The following is a 6718-nucleotide window of genomic DNA, read 5'->3' as shown; positions in this document are numbered from 1 at the left end:
TTGTACTTCAATTTATGAGAAGGGTGTGAAAAATTTTGCCAGCAATATGTTGGTGTATTCAGTATCTTAAACGCAAATTGAATTTATACAAATTTTGTTCCAGACCCTGAAATTGACATGGCTGTCCCCCACAAAGATGTGGTTGACCTCTCCCCACGAAGATGTGGTTGACCTCCCGCCACGAAGATGTGGTTGACCTCCCCCGAAGATGTGGTTGACCTCCCCCACGAAGATGTGGTTGACCTCCCCACGAAGATGTGGTTGACCTCCCCCACGAAGATGTGGTTGACCTCCCCACGAAGATGTGGTTGACCTCCCCCACGAAGATGTGGTTGACCTCACGAAGATGTGGTTGACCTCCCCCGAAGATGTGGTTGACCTCCCCCACGAAGATGTGGTTGACCTCCCCCACGAAGATGTGGTTGACCTCCCCACGAAGATGTGGTTGACCTCCCCACGAAGATGTGGTTGACCTCCACGAAGATGTGGTTGACCTCGAAGATGTGGTTGACCTCACGAAGATGTGGTTGACCTCCCCCACGAAGATGTGGTTGACCTCCCCCACGAAGATGTGGTTGACCTTCCCCCCACGAAGATGTGGTTGACCTCCCCCACGAAGATGTGGTTGACCTCCCCCACGAAGATGTGGTTGACCTCCCCACAAAGATGTGGTTGACCTCCCCACGAAGATGTGGTTGACCTCCCCCCACGAAGATGTGGTTGACCTCCCCACGAAGATGTGGTTGACCTCCCCCACGAAGATGTGGTTGACCTCCCCCACGAAGATGTGGTTGACCTCCCCACGAAGATGTGGTTGACCTCCCCACGAAGATGTGGTTGACCTCCCCACGAAGATGTGGTTGACCTCCCCCCACGAAGATGTGGTTGACCTCCCCCCACGAAGATGTGGTTGACCTCCCCCCACGAAGATGTGGTTGACCTCCCCCCCACGAAGATGTGGTTGACCTCCCCCACGAAGATGTGGTTGACCTCCCCACGAAGATGTGGTTGACCTCCCCACGAAGATGGTTGAAGATGTGGTTGACCTCCCCCACGAAGATGTGGTTGACCTCCCCCACGAAGATGTGGTTGACCTCCCCCACGAAGATGTGGTTGACCTGACGAAGATGTGGTTGACCTCCCCCACGAAGATGTGGTTGACCTCCCCCACGAAGATGTGGTTGACCTCCCCCGAAGATGTGGTTGACCTCCCCACGAAGATGTGGTTGACCTCCCCCACGAAGATGTGGTTGACCTCCCCCCACGAAGATGTGGTTGACCTCCCCACGAAGATGTGGTTGACCTCCCCCACGAAGATGTGGTTGACCTCCCCCCCACGAAGATGTGGTTGACCTCCCCCCCCACGAAGATGTGGTTGACCTCCCCCACGAAGATGTGGTTGACCTCCCCCACGAAGATGTGGTTGACCTCCCCACGAAGATGTGGTTGATAGATGTGGTTGACCTCCCCCACGAAGATGTGGTTGACCTCCCCACGAAGATGTGGTTGACCTCCCCCAGAAGATGTTGACCTCCCCCACGAAGATGTGGTTTTTTACGAAGATGTGGGTAAAGCTGACCTCCCCCCCACGAAGATGGTTGACCTGACCCCCCACGAAGATGTGGTTGACCTCCCCACGAAGGTGTGGTTGACCTCCCCAAATAAGATGTGGTTGACCTTGAAGATGTGGTTGACCTCCCCCCACGAAGTTGTGAAAAGTCTCTTCGGAAAATGCGGCTGATCGACTTACCGTGAACTACAGAGTTCCAGGTTTTTAAAAGGTAAAGCTGTGATGTCGTTAGCCACCAGTTGGCTTGAGTTATCTCTCAATCCAGTTAACCTGGACTATGGTTAAGGAAGCTTTAGGTGAACCTGAAGTAAAGGTGGCAGTGTTATAATGAGACGGCAGACAATTTTTAAAATAAAATTTTACATTGTAGCAGTTTTCGTGGGTTTTGAGGTTATAAGTTAGTATTTTAAATTGATCTTTAAACAAATTTTTTTCGCGTGTGGGGAGGCAATAACATGTTTTCAAGTTACACTATATGCCTTCAGTTCATAGACTAAATATTGAAATTTTAATGGCAAATGAAGTTTAAAAAATACTTCGAGCTTGAAACACTGTGGTGATAAATGCTTTACGAAAGTAAGTCTTCACTTCTTGTGAACCCGGCCATACATGATTACTTAGAGAATATTGAAATTTCGATGATTTTTCGTTCTTATATTAACACCTAACTAGTCAAATACTGACATAATTAAGTTTGAATTGGTTTACGGTAAGGGAAAAATAACAATTCAACAGTTATCTACCCACCTTGCGCGGCGTACTGTAGGGATTACAAAAGGTGTGCTCAGTGTCCAGTACTTGGCTTGAAGCCTCTACTAAGCCTTTAAACTATACATGTGTTCACTCTTCCTTCCATCGCATTGTCATACTACTTGAAATTTACTTTGTGCACCAATGGTTTGTTTATCTTGGTATCTCCGCAAGTTCCTTTTACTTTCTCATTTTTGGGGATTTCCTCCTTGCTGTCCAACCACTCCAGTTCCCCTAAACTGTACCAAAGTTTGAATAGCTGAAAGTAGTCCAATGTTTGGCTTAATAGCCTAATATCATGATTATTTTTTTTTTATTTATTTTATTTTTTTTTTTTTTTTTTAGCAGTCAATTTTGACGTCAATAGTTTCATAAATCGGTTATATGTAAGTTAACCTCTGTTGTTGCTTGGTCAGCTGGCTTCTCTATAATCAGTTTCGTGAGTTTGTCTATATTTTTATTCCATTAAGGTATCATAGGTACTGCTTTTAACAAGAATAAATGGATCTTGATTAAATAGCTAAACTTGAGTGACCAAATTATTTGAATTTCTTTGAGAGAATGTACTACCTCCATTTTAAGTTGAGCTTTGTCACATTTTGACCTTAAGCATACGAAATTGAACTGATTTTTCCTATTAGGTGGTTCAAGCAAACTAAATTTAAGTAATGAACATTTCGATTAAAGGGAAAAATTATTTTCGACTCTTACAAGTTTGCGAATAGGCTGCATGATTTGCGAATAGGCTGCATGATTTTTTGCACAGCTATAGAAGTGACTTGAGTAATTTTTTTGTTTCGTATTAATGACAAAACAAGGTAAGACTGTTTTTAGCTTTAGATGCCACAAAATGTTAAATTTTCACATTACACTTTAAAAACCTGTAGTTTTATATTGCATTGAGTTTAAGCATGATTTTAAATAACTTTTTTAATACATTGAATTTAAGTGTGGCTTTTTACTCACTGAAGATAATGGTCCAAACTCTGTTGCCTTGATTTAGTTTGTCGTGTAGAGTAAAGGTTTTTGGACGTCAGATTGCCCTAGTGCTTTTGATAGATTACAGTAAATACCAAAAAATTTCGAGAGCCATTATTTTTTCCCCATTGTCTATTTATAGAGTGACGCTATTATGTATTATATGTATCTTTATTTATGGAATGGCAAATGAAATTTTCATTAGTGTAAGCAAAAAAAAAAAAAAAAAAAAAAAACTTACGAGACTCAGGTAGACGAATTTGTTGAAAAAGAATTCGGTAATTTAATCGTTGTATATGTTCGTCTGAAAATGATCATATTCAGTACTCTGTTAGGATTAATTAACACTACAATTTCATAAAAATTTAATCTGTACTAAAAGCCAGTACTTCATGCTTTTAACACTGAGCTATACACTTCATTTAAATGTAACGTTTACAATTAAAAATTATTTTCAGTCAATTTACCATAGGGATAGATGGGAATTTGGGCATTTATTTTAATACAACAATGTTTTCAGCACTGTTAATGTTTTTGTTTATTCAACAGGTACAACAGTACAAGTGCTCCAAATGGAAAAGTTTGAGGATTGAAGATTATGCTCAACAGAAGGCGTTTGGATCTGCTGTTCAAGAGACAGAAAGGGACCTCCAGTTTAAATTGTTTTCCAGATTTGGGAATTTGCGTTGCTGCTGAGGAACCAGACTTTTGTTATGGAGTTCAAGTGGAAGTGTTGAGTTGCTTGGGTTCACAGCAAGCCAAGTGATTGCTGTCACAGACATCATGCTGTGGCTGTTGCCTAACTTCTTATCAAAGGTTATCTTTTATGATTGACCAGTTTAGTTGTCAGATTTACCTGGTAAGTGTTATTTGAAGTCAAAAATACAATTAACTCGCGAGGTCAACATAAATAGTCTGCAGGTTTTAATAAATACCTTGTATTTTTTTATACATCAGACGCTAAATGTAAATGAAATATGCCACTTATTGGGAAAAAGTAACCACCAGCAATCTCCAGAAATGTTAATTTTAGAGCGTGCTGACCGCACTTAAAAATTTTAAAGACAGCCATAATCTATTTAAGTTTACTTAATCATAGAAAAATCGAAAAATTTGAGGTCAGTCATTCATTTTGTAACTTTATTTAAGATGCAAGTCCAGTGAAAAATTAATTTTTAAGACTAAGACCAACTAATGTCTTGATAACCATAAATTTAGTGCATTTTTACTGATAGACGGGAAACCGTGACTTTTTACCAAAATTGTTTGATATACTAAAAGTAAAAATTTGAATTTCCGGCGGCATTGCCGGCAAAAAATGACTTGGTTCCAGTAAGATGTTAACGTTTGGTAAGACAAATGGCTCTGGAACAGTGTTGATACATTTGCAGTGTCGATCTTTGTATCACAGTTTTACGTAGAAGTTTGTATTTTGGAAGAATCTGGGAGTGGTTCATGATATGTCAAATGTCTAAAAGTAAAGACTTTAAATTTTTTAAGATTCAAGTTATCCTTTGATCTTGTTTTACAGTACATGTTTTAGCTCGTGATTCCTGCTGGGTTCTGAGAAGGGTGTAACAGGTAGTGCTTCCTACCCTTAACTTTTCTGGTTTTGAACTTTTGACGTATTAGGGATGCAGCACCACAGTGGTGGTTGTGCTCGAGTTTTGCCTTGAACCTATTTTCTAATCAGATTTCCTGTAGAGGCGCGATAATTCTTTTTTTTATTCATTTATAATGTTACATGGGCTGATGGAAGTTATATAATCTGCAAGGTGATGGATACGATGTAGCCTCCTTGTTTTATTGTTTAGATTACTTAATATGCAGGTACTTAGAGGTATGGATGCAGATGGGTAGAGTTCCATTTAAGAGCCAGGTACAGAAATAGTTATTGGTTTGAATGTTCTTCGTAAGCTATATTAAGACTGGTCTATGGTTATACTGCCAGAAAATCACTGGTTTGCAGTTTTGTTCTTTAGTACAAAGTTTATTGAACATTTACTTTATATATAATGGTTTTTGAGTGACATTTTGAAATTTCTCTTGGAATTACTTAGCTTGAAGTTCTTGCTATTTTTTGTTTCCTAGTTTTAAGTTTGCATAAGGTTTTTTACCTCTGAATACACCTCTTGTTAGCACTGGAGCTAAGTGCAACGTAAGAACTTTACAGAAAAAATTACTGAAACCGCAGACTGCCCCATCCCGTTGTCTCTAGAGTTCATAATTATTTCTGAAGTTCATAATTCTTATTGTAAGATGCCAATGAAGCAAACCACCTAATATATTCACAAACTGTGGGCTATGGGGTAAGGATGAAAATGAGTGTAAAACGTTCACGTGCGGTGTATAGCTTAGGGTTTATAGTTCTGTTTCTGGCTATTTTTTCGGCTAAGTGTTCCTGCTTTTGAGGTATTTCGCAAACATCCTTTGGTTGATTTGGGCATAATTTCAAGGTATGCATCGTTTAGAACAGTCGTGTATGTTAAAGATAGTTTTGGTCTGCCATGGTGTCCAGTTCGGAAGCAGTCCCATTATTGGGAATGTCAGTCTCCGATCTGTGAAATCTGAATTTGACATAAGCATGGCAAATATATATAGTAGTTGGCATTTTGATTCCCTATGGATTTTTTTAGTTCATCCACCTGATTCTCAAATGCATTATAACCTCGACTTAGCAAGATCTCTGCCTAGTATCCTGTGACAGTGCAAAGTAAGGGTACCAGTTCCCCTGAGATGCCTTGAACTAATTGGTTTTTATACACTTGAGTTCGAAGATCTACCCTACTTTAATCTGTTTTGTGTTCATTTTTTTATATTCCGTTTTAAACCTTAATCCAAAGCACTGAATATTTTCAGCTGGATGTATTGTCTATTTTAGATAGAGCAAGGTCTGGTGCTGACAGTAAGCCAACTTCAACTTAAGATGAACATTTTAGGAACATAATTTAGAGCATCAAAGCTTGGGCCTAACATGATGCACCTTGTTCTGTTTCTTTACGTATTTTGAGTAGATTTACATTACTCCAATTTTATAAGGATGATTACTCACAACCTCGGGAAATAAAGCATTATGCTTGGGTAGCTTTTTTTTGTCTTTTGTGATAACATTGTTTGAAGTATCTACTGGTTTTTCTCGGGACTTTTCCATTAAATTCCTATGTCCACAAAAGCAGATTGCTTTACTTTTCACATAAACTTCTCAAGGAACCATAACAGCTTATCTTGAAACAATTTGAGTTCAGGAATATCTTAATGAATATTCAACTTGCGCTGATTTTCCATAAGGTTCTGCATATATACTTACCAAAGTCTTGGATATTTGCAGTTCGTGCATGATTTTTAGATGTGTAGGCTTCCAAGAGGTGCCTTCTCGGAAATTGTGATATTCGGTGCTCAGTTTACCTAGTTTTACATTTC

General features: G+C 39.6%; 1 long non-coding RNA gene across 1 annotated transcript; it reads left to right on the top strand.

The window, feature by feature from the left end:
• The first annotated feature begins 2019 nt into the window (after positions 1 to 2019).
• On the top strand, positions 2020 to 6718 carry LOC136828327 (uncharacterized). Its single transcript, XR_010850004.1, has 2 exons — positions 2020 to 2348; positions 3848 to 6718. It is a non-coding gene; the product is annotated as an uncharacterized lncRNA (long non-coding RNA).

The sequence above is a fragment of the Macrobrachium rosenbergii genome, chromosome 42 (assembly GCF_040412425.1).
Source record: "Macrobrachium rosenbergii isolate ZJJX-2024 chromosome 42, ASM4041242v1, whole genome shotgun sequence".
Lineage (NCBI taxonomy): Eukaryota > Metazoa > Arthropoda > Malacostraca > Decapoda > Palaemonidae > Macrobrachium > Macrobrachium rosenbergii.
This window is presented reverse-complemented; position numbering and strand designations above follow the sequence as displayed.